At 44.0% G+C, this 19,343-nt stretch overlaps 1 protein-coding gene and 1 long non-coding RNA gene across 4 annotated transcripts in view; one reads left to right on the top strand and one right to left on the bottom strand.

Moving 5' to 3' along the window:
* Positions 1 to 19,343, bottom strand: part of IGF2BP3 (insulin like growth factor 2 mRNA binding protein 3) — a 109,991-nt gene that overhangs the window by 52,259 nt on the left and 38,389 nt on the right. The window lies entirely within an intron of this gene.
* On the top strand, positions 1,581 to 11,203 carry LOC121064744. Of its 2 annotated transcripts, none has more exons than XR_005816664.1 (3): positions 1,581 to 2,063; positions 2,288 to 2,725; positions 7,458 to 11,203. It is a non-coding gene; the product is annotated as an uncharacterized LOC121064744 (long non-coding RNA). The 2 variants fall into 2 exon arrangements; XR_005816665.1 differs by lacking the exon at positions 7,458 to 11,203 and adding an exon at positions 4,801 to 7,445.

The raw sequence follows: 19,343 nt of genomic DNA on the forward strand, positions 1-19,343 counted from the left end.
TGTGAATTAGCAATCGAGTGACAAGCAAGAAGACTGGGACAACTCAAGGAGAACAGCCACAGCTAAACGAGTTGCCCATGGCTTGCATTAGCCGTGCTTCAGAAGCAATCTCTGCACCCATCTTGAATTCGTAGCCTCCTACGAAGAGCTATTTCCATTCACGGCCTCACAGGGTGTATTCAGTCATCAAAAAGCTCTCTAAATTTATTGCACAGCTTCGTTATTAGTATAATTAGGATGTTTTCTAGAAAACAAGACCATAGCAAACGTGAAGGAGACAAGCTTACACCGCTCTGCATTAATTAATACTCGATGGTCACACAGACTGGAAAACTGAAATCCCTCACAGAGGCTGGAAATCATAGAGGAAAGAGGGACTACAAACCAACAAGGGTGCGAGATGGTTCTGTTTTTTTATCGTTTTCTAATTTAAAGGGAATTGATTGCTTGCCTGAAAGATAATTCAATCGCTACAACTACTCAGGTCTACATAGGAAGAGCCGAAGGAATCAAGCACAAGGTCTTCTCTGTTCCTGTTGGCTCCGTTGGCCCCAGGGGAAAAGTTTAGACATAAGCCTCAGCCTTACATTTTGTAGCCAAGTATTCAATTGAACTAAATCAGCTCTACCCAGCTCTTCCGGTTTTACCAGGTAAAAAAGCCATTAGAGCTGTCCTTTGGAAAAGTCACTGTTACGCAAACATCGAAGCAGTTTGGTAGCACAAGGTGCAAGACGGACACGCTTTGCTTTAAACTAGCATCATTCCCAGAAAGCTGGGCACCCAATTTCTGTGCAACTTCCCTTATGCTCTGACATGGGCACTGCGAATATTCAGATAAAAGGCTCTGGTCCTATTTCACTGCTACTCTGCTGTAAGTAGCTCTGCAGCCTATCTTCCACTAGAAGTCCCCCAACTCTACTTCAATATTCGCTTGAACTGGAATCAAAAAAGTCTACAGTAGCAACAAATGAAGAGCAAAGGTGAACAATACTGAAGGGCACCAAGAAGTTGCACGCCATCTACCAGTTTTACATTTACTATGGAATAAATTACCTCCTCTTGTCAAAACAACTCGTCCTCCTTAAAATGCTTACAATTTAAATTTTTGACATTTAAGAAGCCAGCACTGTTTAAAATAAGGAAGTGGGAGTGTAAATCCCCAGTACATGCCTGTTTGAATGTACACTTCATTCTGATTTTTTACTGATTCATAGTGAAATCCTCAGCCCAGCAGAAGGGGAACTAGATTTTAAGGCAGAAAAGAGCACTTCAGTGCTTTGCTATTGACATGAGAAGAAAGAGGAGGCGGTGTAAGAGGAACTAAGAAATCTTGGTCATTCGCCTACTGAATATTTAGGAAGCCACAGCTCTGAAATCCCTGTTCATGGCATCAGGATAAGAATGAAATACATGACGTTCAGAGTTTGTTCAGATTTTAACATAGCAAGTAGTAGTAGAGGGCTGCTGGGGCAGTGGAGAAATTGATTTCAAGCCATCAGCCGTGCACACCTCTTGCATTAAATAGCAGCTACACACAACAAAATCGAGAGGCAGCCCCTGCCTCAAAGAGCTTACAAAACACAGCCAACATGTTCAACCACCAAATGGGGAAGTATTAGAGAAAAAAATGGGAACATTCACAAGGTCTTCTGGTTCAAGTTCAAGGTTGTCCTCAGCCAGCCTGGGCTGCAACTGAAGCCTGGATCACTTTACTGCCTGGCTGTAGAAGTGAGAAACGAGCAGCCCAAGCACCAAAGGAAGCCCAGCCTAGCTGCGAGGTCACAGCAGCCCAGCTGCTACCAGGACTCCTCCTGGGGTTGGGAGCACACAGGAGGGACCTCACTGGGAACCGGGTCTGTGCTGGGTAGGAGAGGATAGTGGCAGAGGGACCACCTGCTGTGGAAGTACCAAGTACCAGAGGTGCTTCCAAAGTGTGAGGGGCAACGTATGAGGAAGCCATCCAACAGCATTTGGAGACGAGCTGCACCGCACCCCAAGCAGAATGGAGATCGGGATCCCAGCTCAGCACCTGGCCGGTGAACCTGCAAGAGCAGTTTCTGGGGGTAAGTAACATAGGGAGAAAGAGAGGGGAAAAAATGGAGGCAAGCAGCAGCAGAAGCATTACCAATTAATTCACATTCTCTCCTTATCACATATTGCTACAAACCCCTTCACCTCCTCCCTCAGTTTCGGAGCAATAGAAACAGCTCAGAAGCAACCACATACAAAAGCCTTAAGGCTGAAAAAAATAAGACAAAGCACTGATGACATGATTTTCACCACCCAGGTACTCAAATGGAGGAAAAGAATCAGAAGCATGACAGACGAGACCCTCTAACGAAGTGTAACAGAGCTACACTCTGTAGAGATGCTTAAAGATGCTCTTTAGACAAGAGCTGACTGAATAAAGATGGGCCTGCTGCACATGTTGTGCATGAAGACAGGTTCTTAAATTATGAATAATGGACACAAGATGCAAACAGCACAGCATCCCAGAGGAGATGAGAAATATTTAAAATGCCAAGAAAACAAACAAGAAAACCCAAAACACCCTCTTCCCCTGTGAAGCTAGAAACAAACTTCACAATAAGCAGCCAGAATTTGTCAGTAGCTCTAAAGAAAATAGAGATGCTGAACATGAGTAAGTGTTTGTGCCAGCCCAGCTCCTGGAAGCACCAGCAACAACACATTTCAGCAGACTTGCTGCTCCTAAAGGCAGGAGGAGGTAAGTTGAGGACAACCCGCTTCTAGCTTTTTTTTAAACACTTTATAAGGAGCCATAGTGTTCTGGGGACCTTTTACCAACATTTTTAAAGGCCTTTGACCAATGGATTTGAGAAGCCCAGGCTAGAAGGCTGCCATATTGCTCCCTCCAGGACATCACAACACATGCCAGCCGCCTCTGCCCAGCAGCAGGGGTGACAGCCCCAGAAGCCATCTCAGGAACCTGAACGTCCTTTGCTAGAGCTCAAACCCCAAACACTCTGTACTGCCCCAAAATACACACAGGCATTTGGCTGCTCTTCCATGTAGCAATTGTAAAATTACTTTTCCTTCTGCTTGTTCGAGAGCACGCTTATCTGTCAAGCTATCATAAATAGTAAGCTCGGCCATGGCAGAGAAGCCTCGTGCGGGATGGGGTAACATGGCAGCGTGTGCTGCAGCACCCTGTGGAAAGCAATACCCCGACGAGTTCTGGCAACAGATCATGGGCAGTTGCTTCAGTTGCTTTTCAGATTATATAGCTCGGAGAAATTATTTTGGTAAGGTTCGGCCTTCTCAAAACCTCTCTACGGACTGTGGCCTTAGCCAGTCCCTTATTGTCGAGCTCCTACCCAGCGCACAACATGGTGCTGTAGCCATGCCAGCTGTGTGCTGGCTACCACGCCAGCAGCTCCGTGGTGGTGCACACTGCCGAACCAATGAGACCTGCCCAGAACAGGAGGAATGCCTCCCTTTCCAGCCTCCTCTTTAATTTTAGCGTGCAGGCAGCCCGGCTGCCAGGACAGGCCGTGCCAGGCTGCTGTTTGGTTTGTAAACAGACACCCCGGGCTCATCTCCGCCGCAGGCCCCGCGGTCCCCGCCTTGCTCCCAACTGGCACATGGGAGAACTGCTGCACGTAGCGTTAATCTGAAACAGCGAGCTTTCACAAGGAAGCAGATGATGGTTATGATGCATATTTTTCATATACGTGTGTTTGTTTTTCTTTCCCCGGTGACTATATTAGCTTTTCCTAGAAGTGGGGGAAAAAGTTCTGTCATGTTCCAGCCCGGGCTTGGTGAGGTTCGAGAACAAAAGCGCAGTTAAGGCAGACACTTTGCCTGTACACACTACAACACGTGCAGGGTGTGTCCTTTTTGTATTAAATAAAGGCTCGTACGCTTTCCAATTCGATAAAGGAATCCCCCCAGGGTTAACGCTCCAAAAGTGCAAACAGTGACAGGGAAACCTATCGCTTTCATTCCTTATTTTGTCTGCAAACAAATACAACACAGAGCTTCACTTAACCTGAATTGGTGGTAGCCATCACAGAGCAGCTCCTGAAGTGCACACCAGGCATTATCACAGCTAAAATTAACTTTTAAGTTGAGTTTGGTCCCCACCCCCCTTTTTTTTTTTGAGCAGCCATTTGGATATGCAGTTTTTGATATCCAAGTGCAGCAAATTGGAATTTTCTGAGGTAAAACATTCAGCAAGGGGTCCTTTTATATTAATTTCTGGGTGCCCATAGACAAAGATTTCTCTTCCAGTTTGTTTCTTACCCCTTGCAGAAGAATCTGGGGGAGAACAGGACACACACAAAACCAAAATGGCAACAACCTAGCTCTAAGCTGGGGAGAAGCCCAGCCTCTGGGCTGCTGGTGGGCCAGGCTGCTCCACTGCAACCAGCATGCCCCGAACACACCTCAATACTACTTGCAGTACCTTTTCTTTCCCCTACCACCACCATGTTTTTCCTTCTGCTAGTTTTGCCTAAAACCTAAAGACAAAACCTTTTTCCTCGATATATTTACAAGAACACAGGATAGTATTTGGATCTCAGTGATACTCATGTGAAATTGTTCCTCACTCTTTTAGCTGCATCAAAACTACCATTAAAAGTGTGGTATTTTAATACCTTCAAAAAAGAAGTGACAAAATAATAACTCGAGATCTATCCAAATTCTGGAAGAAGGAAGCCTGATTTATCTGCACTTTGACTATATCCGTATCTGTATGTTGCATATATTATCAGTCCTTAATTTTTTAAAAAAAGCCAAACGAGTGCTACAACTTCCTCTCATCTGCTTCTTGTTAAGGTACAGGTACCAGTATCTTCGGCTGGATTTTCATCACAAGAGAAATGCTGAAGCAGGCTTTAACAAGAACAATATGTAGATAGCAGTATGCTCACCTCGAGCTGCACTGTGTGAGAATGAAAACAGGAATACTTCACAAGTACAAATATAGTTGTCACATTAACCACATTAGTACCTTCTCCTGGAAGCTTCTCACAGAAACATTCAAACTGGTTTCAGTAGTTGACAGACAGAAGTCTCAGAAAGTCCAGCCTCCGGATTATTAAAAAAAATACTCACAAAGAAGGTCCTGCCTCCCATTGCTCTCCACACTCTTGCATTTTTCACCACAGCTGCTGTAGATGGGGATTGCAGCTGCTTGCACTTGAATACATGCAGCTGACTGCTACATTTTTTAATATTTAGATACCTTTGTTTTACATATATTTGTGTGTACATGGGCACACAACATATTATACATATTCATTCATATCCCACCCACATGCAGGATAGGAGGGCTACAGCATGGAAGAGCAATCTGGCATGAGTATGGAAGTTGCATCACAAGTAAAAATATAGGCTGTGGGATGCATGCAGAGCACACACTTCTTAAAGAATTACTGAGAGCATAAGATGAATAATATGTTCATCTCACTTACATGATTGGCTCACTTAAAAGGTGTCATCTCAAACAACATTCCATATGTACTATCAGACTTTACGGATTTAGCATCCTATCATAGGCTTAAACTATTTGATAAATACAGCTCAAGCTGGCCTCTTAATGGTATCCAGAATGAAAACACTCCTCAGCCAAAGTGGAAAAAACACGACCAGAACTTGCATCAGCAGTTGAGAGGAAGTCAACCAGCAAAGTTTTGCAACACAACCTAACAGTTCAAAACAGTTTTAAGGCAGAGACTGCTTTGTCCCCTCATTTTCTACACCATCACTAACTACTAGACAGAAACACCAAGAACAACTAATTTGGAAATAGAAGCATACTATCCTCATGCACCAAGGCTTCATATTCATCTTATGCTTTCTACAGAGAAACTGTACTTTGAAACCATCCATAGGTGTTCCCTTAATCTAATAAGGAGACACCTGCAGTAGGTTTCTTCCAACTTTGAGGAGGACAATGGCAATAAGGACACACTCAACATTGCATGCGAAGAGCATCGATAAAAAATTCAGGTGCTTTTGATGCCTTTGTGTCCACTGAAGTCCAGTCAAGCTAACCACCAGTGTTCATATCGCAGTCAGATTGCAGTTGGAAGACAAGGTCTAGAACTTGTCCCAGGACAGCAACAGCAATATAATTTTAGAAGCAGTGTTGGTCTGATGAACCAAAACCTTGACTAAAATTGGTTTTGGCCTTTGGTGTTCATGACCCAAATTCTCAAGACAGGCATCTGTATAAGACATCACCACCACCAGAGCCATAAAATATCTCCTCAAGTCATTTAACCTAGCAGAAGGTACAATCACACCTACAACCCAGTAACTAAGATAGAATATCTTCAGAGGTAGAGATGCAAATATCTACATATGGATGACTTTTAGACAGACTCAGAAATACCCTTTCCATTTCACTTCAGATTTCCTTGTTGAAGCCCTTTACCACTTCACTTGTCTACAGCAGATACTAAGACATTTCAATACTAAGACGTTTCATGTGCTCAAAGACATCCATCTTCACAATGGACAGTCAAAAGACAATGACCCCAAGCCCTTGTAGGTCTTGATTTGGTTGGGTTTTTACTCTCCCTTGCTAAGATACCCAAAAAGCAGTCCACGTGCTTCTTACAATAGCACAAAGACCAAACCAAGGTCTCCAGAGAAAGACTCTGCTAGAGAGACTAAGGTGACAGGACTAGATGAGAAGAGGATGTTTGTCTCAGAGGAGGTGGCAGTGCAAAAAGAAGGGAATGACCTAGAGCCACTTCCCTCAGCACTGGCAAAATACCATCTGCTAGAACTCTTGTCTCTACAAATATAATTTGAGGCATCAGTAACTGGTTTAGAGTAAGCCTATATCCATCAAATCCTTGAATAAATTTCACTTTAAAATCACACAACATACTTCAGAAAGTGAATGTTCAGACTCTGCACTTCATCATTCTGTATTGCTTTAGAAACAGGACTAAGGCGCTTGTAAGCTCTTTAGTTTCATTCCCAGTTTGAGCCAAGTATAAAGTGCATGTTATACAGCATTAAGAGACAAACTGGGGTATAAAGCAAATATGATTTGTTAATATAAATCTATGTGAGCATATATACAAAATGTTATCATCCATCTATTACCCAGTTCACATACTGGGGGAGCAGACTTACATGAATGCAGACAGCTGTGTAAACACACTTGCAGTTAAAATACAAAACATGTAAGGAAAGAAAGCAACACTGCAAGAAGTTTTACGTTTTCCTTCCATTTAGCTTCACAAAAATCTGTTTCTCTGCTGTGCTCATAAATGGAGTTGAAAAGCATCTTAAAAGAAGTATCAGGGAGGCACGCAGTGGTGTGAGGAAAGAGTGAAAAAAAGCTCTAGATCTGGTGAATACTACAGAGAGCTTATTGCAGCTGTAAATAGTAAAGCATAATGAAGGTTTGGCTGTGTGTTTTTTCTTTTCAAGTTTTTTGTATTTACATTGTCTTGCCATTGATTTTTTTAAAGCCCATTAATATGGCAATGGAAATAAACTGTAAAAAGCTTTGCACATGGAATGCGGTAGAACAGCAAGTGACAACACAAGAACACCAAAGCCACTTGTGCAAATGCCACAAAAGCAACAGAAAACAACCTCAGTTTGTAGCAGAGATGCAATAGGGACTACGATATCGCCATATGCTTGAGTTTGATTGGCTTTAAAAAAAATGAAACTTCCGGGAAAAATCTGAAATTCCAGCTTTAAAGCTCCAAGAAGCTTAAACTGCAATTTATGAGCCCATCACCTCCCAGGCAGCGCTGTGAGCACACTGGGCAGGAAGCTCGCCGTGTTTGTACTTCATTTGTTACACCACGAGGAAAGAGCAGACATTGGTCACTACAAACCATTCAATTGAACACTCATTTTCTAACCATTAGGGAGAGGATAAATGGTTCAAGTTCTGGAGTTCTCAACTGCAAGCCCAACTAGAACCATAATTACCAAATTCCAACTGGTAAATTGTGCATGGAGAGGATGAAATATTATGTTTTCTCATCTCAAATACAATCACCTCTTCACACTGGCCAACAACAACAAAAACTGAATAAATGCTCCATTGTGTATACTTCTAGACTACCACATGCAAGCATAAATTGTGCTGTAACAGTGGTTACAAACCACCAAACTATCAGATCAAAAAGAGGCATAATTTTCCAACTTGGATGTCACAAGTTAAATTCCTTAATCCAAAATAAGTCAGCAAAAGAGCTCAGCACCCCTGCCCTTTTTGGCAGAAGGAGCAAGTATTCCAGGCCTTCAAAAGTGAGTCCAATCTAACTGTTTTGACTGGGAAAAAAAGCCCCCACAAGTACATTGCATTTGTTTCGACTGCCCAACAAGAATTGCGTCTGGGTAACTTTTAAATAGATGGGCAACTACAGGAATGCTACTCACACACAGCTCTGAGCCTGATACCCAACATGCGACCGTAAATCCGGGAACGAAGCAGACCACATGAGGATACAGCCATTGATGTGACAACTGTGAAACATCATTGTTGCGGCGTGCGATGCTCTGCCCTCTTTAAAAACACCAGCACAAAGCCACGCACGTGAAGCACACGCCTGTTCACAGCAATAACCTCCAAAGCAAAGCAAGGAAGACCACAGGGCTGGCATCAGGAGGCAGCAGTTGAGCCAGGTGCAGCTGGGAGAGGTGTCACAAAGAGGAGCTCATGCCCCACTGCACCCAGCGGTGCCAGGAAGGCTGCGCTCCCAGCGTGGCATCGGACCTAGCTGCTTCCCACAGGGATGTCCTGGGAGCGGTGGCTGTGGCAGGCAGGTATTTCCATGCACCACGAGTCACCTTCTCTCTTTTCTTTGTCCCAGCCACATGCAGCTTCTGCAGCTAGCTCAAAATGCCACACCAGGGACATGCGTCTCTCTCATACAATAGGATTTTCAGAGTTATTCATGATTTAGAAATGCACAGATTAATTTGGGCTGCTTTACATCCCAGTCTGGCTTTTAATGCTGCGTAACTTGCTCTTTATATCGGTTCAAGCTGAGAAGGAAACTAAGCGCAGCTTGCAAACCCTGCAGTTGTACTTCTAAAGCAATGGAGAATGATGAAGTGCAGGCTCTAACCATTCATCTTTGCAAGGATTAAAGTGAAATTCACTCAAGAATTCAATGGATACAGGTGTCTGAGAATCCCATGCAAAGCTAAAGGTTGATGTAAGGCCAGATACAGTGCACACAGTTTGTTTGCAAGGGCAATTGGTTTGGAATAAGCCAAATTAGGTTTGCAAAGACAAGACTTTTCCCAGCACTGATCCTGGCATGGCTTTTTCCCTCATGAGCAACACACCTCTTCCCAGCCGGTCCCTCCAGGTCTTTCCCTGGAGCCCTGCATGCTGCCACGTGCCACCACTCGAAGACACGCAAACTGCTCTGAAAGCATCTGCAGCATGGCAGCAAGAGCCCTCCATAGCCTTCAAAAGGGGGCCTCCAAGAAACAGCTGAGAGACCTGCAGTCATGTCATTACAGAGGAGAAACCTGAGGGAAGAGCTGGGTCTTCGGATGCACCTGAGATGGTGGAAAGAAGCTTCTCCAGGGCTGGAAGGCAGCAGGGGTAAATGCAGAGTGCTCGCACGGCTCTTTGCCTGGCATCAGCCCACCACACATTTCACAGGGACCCTCGTCCCCTCCCAGCCCCATACACCCAGCTCCCTGTATTTCCATCTCTGGAAGCACAGCAGGCTCAGACTCAAATGCAAGCTTTGTACTTAAATCTTCAGTTCTGCTCTAAGGTCTTTTCCTGCACCATCATGCAAAACACCAGTCGGTGACACCGCAAACCGCATGGGGCAGAAGCGTAAGTTTTGAGGAATGTATTTGAGAGCGACCTTCACACGGTGCACATCACACTAGGTAAAAAAAAAAAAGAGGCAGTGTGAAATGCTTTCATTGGCTTAACTGATTTGGATATATTTTTTTTTTTAAAATAAAGGTGTGATGGAAGCACAGTCAAAACCAGACAGCTTTGGCTACTACAACCGATTAGCCTGCCCACCACGTCACAACCACATCTGAAGTGCTTTCAGTAATTGTGACGATAACCAGTGCGAAGGGCAACAACAGTGACTTCACGAGCCGAGTGGCAGCACTTAAAATGCTCACAAAAACAGCAACACCATCCAGGAAGAGCTCCGATGCTTTAAAAAGGCTCAAAACCCCCTGTTCTCTCCCACTGAGATTATAAAAAGTTACTGAGCATTATGAACAGACATGCCATGTACTTCACTTTGGTCATGCAGTAAAGAAATAGATCGGGAGTTCCACGTACTGGCGTTGAATGCATAAAAATAACCAAGACATCCGAGCATTTCAGAGTATCTACTCGCTTTCAGGAAAAAAACGTGACCGTTCATATGATTGCTTAAGCAGCAAAGCATCTTTTTAGACAAATAGGAAGCCAGCGAGCCTGTAGCGATGTCAAGCAGCCCTATTTTTAGAAGCATGTGTCAAGGGCACATGCCTAGAAAGCGCTTTCACTGCTTCAGCAGTTTACAGGAAAAACGAGGTAGACGAGCACATGCGTATGTACGGACAGATGAGCCCGAGTCCCGTGTGGGAATAATCACGTGGGGCCGCTTCGGCCCTTCCAGGTGACACCCGGGAGCAGCGCCAGCCTGACGCAGCCCCGGCGCTACTCGGGTGACACGGGACAGGAGCAGGCGCGTGGCGCTCGGTCCCTGAGCAACACGGGAGGGCTGGGGCAGCACAGGCTGAAAGCAAACGGACTACATTACATTCTTTCACATGAAAATTGAATATTATGAGTAGGCAGCAGGGTGTCTGCAGAAAAAAAAAGAAGTGAATCACTATAAAAAGCTTCGCATTCCCAGTTGTTTTCTATTTTAGGTTCCACCTATGATAATTTTCCAAACTGTTCAGTAGCTCTAGCATCAGCTGTTCAGAAAAGCCCAGCAAATATTTCATCTGTGCGTGTGTGGATGGAAGTCTGCAGAGTCGCTTAAAGGAGGCAAGAAGCCTGATCATCTTGGCTCATCCTGGATCTTTCTAATACTGTTCAATGCCTCCAAACCTAGACCACAGCGCCTAATACTGCAGTGTATTTGTACATAACGCTGTAATGCATTATCTGGTAGGTCTTGTTTGTTAATAAAAAACAGTTACCAAGCAAAAAAAAGTTTCACCACTACATATATGCTTAACCTGCTACTTTCAAGTAGTATCTGTACACCTGCAGCCACTGCTAATCAGAGTCCTGGGAAAGTTCCCTCCATTTTTTCATTATTATCAAGTCTTCCTTGTTTGAAATATAATTTGAATAGTTTTAAGCTTTTTTTTTTTTTTTAAGTGAGCAACACTAAGACTATCTTTAAATATGCTTTAGCTAGTAAGTTAAGCAATGAAGAAGCCAACAAGGACTGATTAATAGATGACAAAACAGCTACAGTGAGAAGGGACCTCTAGAGAACATTTGGTCCAGGCTCTAACAGAAGAGACTGCCTAGATGAGAATATCTAGCACCCTGCCCAGTCACGTCTTGAAAAGCACAAGGCTACTAGGAAAGTATGAAAAACTGGATGTAAATGCATTCTTCCTCCATCCCGCTGGCATGGTGGTGCCAGATGAGCCCTCCTTAGGCTATCCACAAGCACTTAAACAAATGCTTTGGCCAAGAACCAAGGTGGGATAGCCAAATGCTCACTGGTCAGATCAGAAATCTGGCAAAGGAAGACGTGCCATATGTAAATGAACCGAAAGACTATAAAGCACTAAGCCACCTGAAACATGGTGATGCACACAGCAGTAAAAACAAATTAAGAATCAAATAAGACAAAAGCGCAAGCTGGAAAAACAGCGTTCTACCTAAGGGTATCAAAGGGCTTCTCTGCCCAAAAGCTGGTGTGCTATTACGAGTCACGTGGGTGCCTGTTCCACCAAGAAACCTTACAGTTTAGTACAGGGCTCACAACAACCTCAGTGTGTTTGCAAGGAACAGGAACACCAGAGCAGGTCGGTGTCAACAGCAGCCCATGGTATACTTGGCTCTTTCTGAAAACAGAGACCAAGTTCCCAGCTATCAAGGGGAACTGTCACATCCCCCGGGGCCCTCAAAAGAGAGGCTGTTCAGCCATTATGAGGACTAAAGCCAGAATGAAAAGCTTAACTATTCAGTTCACTCACGTGTACAAAGTCCTCACAACCACGCTGACTTACATGAAGCTATTGACATTTACTGGTTTTGACCTCTAGCAGGTAACGAATCATTTAAGTGTTGTGTGCTGGTCAGCATGGTCACAACACAACTGAGACCCAAATAGCAGGCACCTGCAAAGACTACATCCAGTGCCATACACCCAGAAACCGTGGAAAAAGACAGTCAACCACAAACAGTTTGGAAAGCAGGGCTTGGACAGCATGAGATGTGGACAGACCTGGCTCTAGAGAGCTACCAGAACAGTGCTGCTTATCAGCTTTGTATGGCCTTGTCTGGTGCAACTCTGTGTACTGGGCTCTTCTTAGGACAGGAAATAAGGACAGCAAGGGAATGTGTGTGTAGAATTACCATTGCCAGCAAAGCAAGCTTACAAGCACAACTGGAGGAAAGAAGTGGAGATATTTGCATCTCCTTTTGGCTGCATTAAAAAATAAGCTGCAGAGCAATATAAATCCCACTAATTTTCCATAGGAACAGATGTTTGCCAAACAGCATCTCAGTTTCAACACTTGCTTGTAGAGAATGTGTTACACAGAACACGCTACTAAAAGAATGACAGAAAACAGAAAAAAATAAAAAAACCAGTTCCAAGTTACAAGATATTTCTGTGCCTGTTTAAACAAGATGGGGTGTAGGCTTAATCCTCGTACTGCAGGTCCTCTCCCGAGACATCTAGACGTAACAGTTCTCCTGTGCCGTTACTCAGGTCATCTGTGCAAATCATAGGTTACACCTCAACAAAGTCCAGCGTGGCTGTTTTGTGAGCATTCACGCAGCTGCGGTTAACTCAACTTTTAGGATGTGTTTCTGCTGAAAAAAACACACTGAGAAAACCTGCCGCCCACAGGTGAGGGGCACAGGTAACCTGCCATCCAAGCCCGAACAGTTCCTCATTGCTTTTCCGCGCAGCGACCTACACCCTTCGTCTCTTGCATTGCTTTTGGTTAGCCTTGCCATTTGCCCCCCAAGTCACGCAACGCACAAACCACCCCACCCCAGGCCACCTTCGCCCTCAGCTCCAGCCTCCCAGCAGCAAAGCCTGCCCTCCCCAGCTGGGCTTGCACAGGGGCAGGACACAGAGGAGCGAGTCTGTCAGTGCCGCGCTCTGCTGGGATGGGGTCGCAGGAGAACAGCTGGGATTTGGGGAAGAAAAGCAGCAGCAAAGAGGAAAGGCAGGAAGAAGGTACAAAAAAATGTGAGAAGTTGCATAAAGTTGAAAGAATCAAGGTTATCAAAGTTGTCACTTGCCTACTTTGCCTCAAAATTAATTTAAAAAGCAAATTTTTAATTTTGGATTAATTTAGCTAGAAAGCAAATATTCATTTAAAAGGACCACCTGTCTCTGTATTAAAATGCATCAACTTTCCGATGACATCTGCTAAAGCTGCGTGGCAAGTGTTACAGACAGTTTCCAACAAGTCACTATCTTGCTTATAATTCATGGTCCTGTGTTTATAAACCAACATCAGTAAAATATTACATGATGTTATACAATGAATTTAATTTTAAAACTTTAGTTAATGCTTTAACAATTTATTGGAAATCTTCTGAAAGTTGTGTGTGTGTGAATACTCAGAGGTTCTGACAGACGTTTCACATTTTTAAAAAATGCAAAAGCTGTGTCGATTTCAAGACCCGATTATATACACATGAAGAGGGAAGGCTGAGAAAAGCACGCCGATTTAAAGCCACCCATGAATCACTGAACTTGGAATTCCCATTACTTTAAGCCCAGCCTAAATGCTTGCCTACCTCTAGAATTAAGTTTTTGCTAATAGGAAGATATAAAGACAACAACATTCCTAAGAGAAGCTCCCTAAGAGAAACTCCCTAAGAGAAACGATGCTCGAGTGCAGAACCCAGCCTCCATTGCTTTTCCTACAACTCCATGCACTGACAAGCCTTTGGAGAGGAACGGCCAAGTAGCGACACATCTCTGAAATTTGAGGACATTGATAAAAACTCGATTGAACTCAGTTCCTATACCAATGCAAGATGAAAAATATATTTTAGGAGATATACATACTGCTTGTGAGTCCAATACTCTCAGTAAAATGGCAAACGAAGCAGCGATTCATATAGATAATCAAAAAGAGAAGCCTGACACTGAATAACTGGTATTACAGCAAACGCAGGAGAAGACGCAGAGCTTTAACGCCATGCTTTTTCTCTATCTTTGTGACAGCTGAATGAATCTTTTCTTTTCGTTAAAGGTTCTACCAGCGTTCAAGAAAATTTTCCCTCCGTACAGCTGGTCAGCCAAGGAACGCTGAAACAAAGGGAGGGAAAACTACACTCATTAAGTCAGCCAAGCCAACAACTTCTCTCACTGAGATGACATCAGTTAGAAGCCAATTGTTAATCCTGACTTCAGTGCAGTAAGACGACATGGTGTAGTATTGTAAGGAATAACAAAAAAGTTACCAGAACACACTTCATTCTCGCGCTGCCTTTAAGCCGCACGTCTGCCCATGCTTTCTGTGTGAAGAGCTTCACAGTCCTGACATCAGCATTCCCATCTGCCTTTAAGGCGGCAGCAAAGAAAACACGAGGTAGGCAGTCCCAGCTAAGCTGTAGAGGATGGTTAGAAGGAGTCCACTGAAAGCAACTCCCAAAACTACTTTTGAAAAAAAAAAAAGAAAGACCCAAAATAGCTCTCATACACACGACCAAGTATCATTTTTTACTCAACTGCTTTTAAACCATTAATGAGTCACCTCTTAAATCACTGGCTATTTTTATAAGGAATTATTCACACAGTAAACTAGACTTCATAAAAAGGAACTCCACACATTTCCAATACAAACTGTTTTCCCCCTTAACCTAATTAGCACCACACAGAAATCCACTGATTTCGTTTCGATTTTAAACTTGCTCGCTAATTAAAACACTAAAGTGCATTTATCATAGAGGGCTGGTTTTGTTTTCCACCTCACAGCAAAAGCTTACTGCCTTCTACATTGCCCACACAAGGTTTTCTTCTCTACCAGAGGGGCTTTCTACCAACGTAAATGGCCAGCGACCAAGCGAACGTGGCAGAGCAGCAGAACATAAAAAGCAATTAGTGGTAAAGTTTTTGTAGGTTGTGTCATTTCTTATTCCTTCCACGCCTTCATGGGGCAGCAGAGACTTCATTAGAACGAGCTCCAGGCGAAGCCAGCCTCCTGCCCGCTTGGACTATTCTTAATCTTAGTGGAAGCGCAGCAATTTTCCCTGATTGCTTGTTTGAGGGACGCACAATTTCTGCAGTGTTTATTTTGGGCCGTGGCGGAGGGAGGGAGGAGCGTGGCCAAGTGGGCAGGAGCCCAACCCAGATCGCACAAAACGCGGCGTCCGCACTCGAGGAATGGCTCCCGGCCTCGCTCGAAGCCCCGGAGCCTCCTCCCCGCCTCGCTGAGGGCTCCTGCAGGATGGAAACCACACGGCTACGCCCCGGCCAGCCCCGCCGACCGCAGCCAGGCCTGGAGCGAGCCTCCTGCCCGTCCTCCCCCAGAACAGCGTGGGCGATGCCGCTAATGAAGCGTCCCAGGCTGCGCCGCGAGGAAGGCAGGCGTCCTCCAGTGTGAAGAGCTACAAAACACAAAGTGAGCTCCTCACGGGCAACAGGGGACACAGCCACGGATCTCTGGATGAGCAACGCGCTGCAGGAATATTTAAAGAGCGTGATCCTCACCTGAACCAAACGTGGAACCCACAACGGCAAACACCTTTCCTTATGGAGAGCCTTGCACTCACACACATCAAATTCCACTGAAACCACCAAAATATCTCGCTGCCCTTTTCACAGGGTGCACGTTAACAAGCAAAGGTCATTCAAACAACTATTTAATAATCCCAAAAGAGTTCACGTGGATCTTAACGTGGGTCATACCACCTCAGTGCAAGCGCACAGCAGCATCTGCAGCCTACAGAGTGCCTGCTCTGTGGGTCAGGTATTTTGGTGGTGGAGCCGGTCCTCGCAGTATTCAGTGACCATTTTGATTAATTAACCATTAAGAATAAAAACAAATATAAAGTCCATGTATACTCCAAAGCTACTGTATATATCTTGCATCCCAAGAAAAGTGAAAGGAAGAAGCCATGTGTTTCAGGCTCTTACAGTTCCTCTCCAACTTTTTGTCTCTTCTTCCCTAGGAATAAAACTCTTCCCTCCTTCCTGAGGATGTGTGATGGGGCAGACTGCCTAAGAGACACAAAACACAGGAGACAACAGCTTGGGCAGTGGAGCAGAGTGAAGACCACACTTGAGGACCCCCTAATGGCTGCAATTGGATTCAAGAAGGATTCCCTTAGACAGCACTGCTACATCTGGATCACCCTCAGAAGGAAATGAAAAGCAACGCTCCAGCAAGATACGCTGTCAGATACGCCAAAGCCACCGAAAGCATGCAAGAGGCAGCTACAAGATGAATTAAAATGCTTGCAAAAATAACAGAGAAAAGCGAATGTGTTAGCACAAGTCACCACTCTTCAAGCAGACCAGAAGTGATCCCCATACCTTGAAGCACAAGCATCATGCACCACATTGATCATTAAAATTTCGTTATGACCAGCTGAGGGGTAGTTAAGCAGCACCACATCCAGTGCTGCGAGAGAAGCAGCTTTACGAGCGCAACAAGGTAAGCCAGACCTTGAGCAGCCTCAACAAGGATGGTATTGCTCCTGCTTTTTCTGTACCGAGAAGAAAGCTGCAGAACTGAAAGAAATCCCACCAGAATTTGATTCCAAAAACAGTTTGCAGAAGGCTGTGATCCACAATCAGGTCTGTAGGGAGCACGTGTAGTGGTGGTATCCACTGCATTCTGGAGGGAAGGTTATTTTTCTAAAACCGTAGGGCACTATAAGTTGCTAGCCATAGCATTGGACAGGGAGCTAGCAGACGTAAGGCTTACTAACGATCACTTCCCTCCTCTATTATTTATTTCTTCAGAAGTGTACATTTTTCGCATTCTTAACGCGCCACAAGCAGTTGATGAAGGCTAGATGCTGGGTGGGTTGTAGCTTTCCTCACAGAACAACCACAACATACCAAGAATTAGTTTTGGTAGATAAAAAGCCGTAAATTGTCCTGTAAGGATCTCACGTGCAGCTGATGTACGGGCTGACATTTATCAAATGTGCAAAGACTCCTGTTGTGGGTTAGCATGGAATATAAAGCCTTCGGACTAAGAGTACCTCCTTTGATCAGCACAACATAAAGTTTCCTTGCAGTTCTGGTTATACAGAAAATATTTTTTGTATATAGCCCAATTAAAATACCTGTTTGTTTTTCTTAAACTGAAATAGAGGCAGGAATTTTATACTGAATTCATAGAAAGCATCCATGAATAATAATAGTGAAGTAGTAGTTAAGTTTAAGGAAATATTTGCAACACTGTAGACATAAAAAATCCACCAGCACCAACAACTACAGTGTTTTTAAAACCATTTCAAGTTATGTTCTTAATAGAACGAGAGGAAAGAGACCAAAGCCATCTGACAATGAAAAACTAACTTATTTTTGTGGAATAAAGACTCACAACTATATAGTCCGGGACACTAATTCCCCAACAAATAGTAGGTTTAAGATTCCCCCCTCTACTCCAGGTGAATACGTGGCACCTATTTTCAAGCTCTGTGGGTATGGTAGCAGTGCCTGTGTCCTCCAGCTGTCTGCCACCAGATTTGGAGACCACCTAGTTCTTGCAATATCCTGATGCATAGAAGTCCACACACCAATCCAAAGCTCTTTCCTTCAAGCTAACAAGCAGTCTTCTCCCATGAGATGACCACTGGTCCCTGGCAATGAGGGTGAGGAGAAAAGATGCCCTCTGCCCCCAGACCTGCCACAACCACTGATGGAAGCAAGAGCCCCAGGGCAGCACGTCCTACAAACCTCAGGGTGCTCCCTAGTGTCAAGGCGATTCAGCATAAGGATGCTGCCACATCACTGCAGTGTCTAGAAGACAAACAAGAAAGCAGCTTCCACCACCACCGAGGTGAAGTGGAAGCAAAACAGCAATTAAAAAGCATACTTATGTGCAAAGGAGGACAGGACCCTTGGCTCACAGGCTGGAAAGAGTTTTATTTTGGGAGAGAAAGCCTTCAAGTATGACATCTCACCCAAGACTTCCAGTGGAAATTTGAAAGCCTAGAAGCCGTAGGTCAAACTGCCTGCTGGAAAACAAACTTAAGCACACTACAGGACCATGTGTTTAACCTACACTTGCTTTTCTGCTAGCATCAACATCAAAAAGGTCAGAACAGGTAAGCTAATGCAGGCTTGTTATTTGGCTCTCACTTTGTTCATCTCGAAGAGAAACTGAACTGGTAAATAGCAAATACTTTGCAAGGAAGAGAGCAGGGGCTTGGGATGAGGGAATAATTCATGGACAAACAATCGTTTCAGATAACGTTATGGAAACATATTAGTAGGCTTAAAGACAAACACGGGTGGTTTTTTGTTCGCCTTTTTTGGTATTATTCTTTACAGACAAAATTTGGGATTTGTCTCATGATAAAGGTTTCTTTTGCTGATTTATAGAAATCCCCCTGAACTGTTCAGCTGGAATCAAACTGCCTAGGAATGCCTATTTAAAAGCTTATTATTATTATTATTATTTAAGCTTTAAATATATGTACATGAGATGTTGGAACTCATCTGGAGACTTGAATTTTCAGTCTTTTTATAATCTACAGTTTTCTTTTGCCAAGCTTAAGATGTCAAAAACAAAAAGCCAAACTAATATAGTATCTACAATTAACTTGTTAGACACAATTTAAATTTGATGGTATCACTGTCCTAAAACTCATTATTAAAATTATCCTTCACTTGATTATGAAGTTACTATTGCCTGAACGAGGAGAAAATCATGATGAAGTAACTTGGTACCTTTATCTGCTCCAATTAGACTATAAGAGATTTCTTTTAAAAGTCAGGAGAAATATTTCTTTTTCAGCACTTCCACAAACTTCACCTGTGCAGCTAACATGCATTTGCCATGAGCAGAAGGAACAGCAAAAAACGCCAACGTGCGACAGAGTTGGTAGGTTTTGGGGTTGGTTGGTTGTTTTTTTTGTTTGTTTCAGAAGGGTTTTCCTCATGCACGCACTCAGTTCTCTGACAGAAGAGTTGGGCTGCCCACTCCTACGTTTTATGCACTGGCTGCATCATTAGTCA

This window comes from Cygnus olor, chromosome 2 (genome assembly GCF_009769625.2).
Source record: "Cygnus olor isolate bCygOlo1 chromosome 2, bCygOlo1.pri.v2, whole genome shotgun sequence".
Classification (NCBI taxonomy): domain Eukaryota; kingdom Metazoa; phylum Chordata; class Aves; order Anseriformes; family Anatidae; genus Cygnus; species Cygnus olor.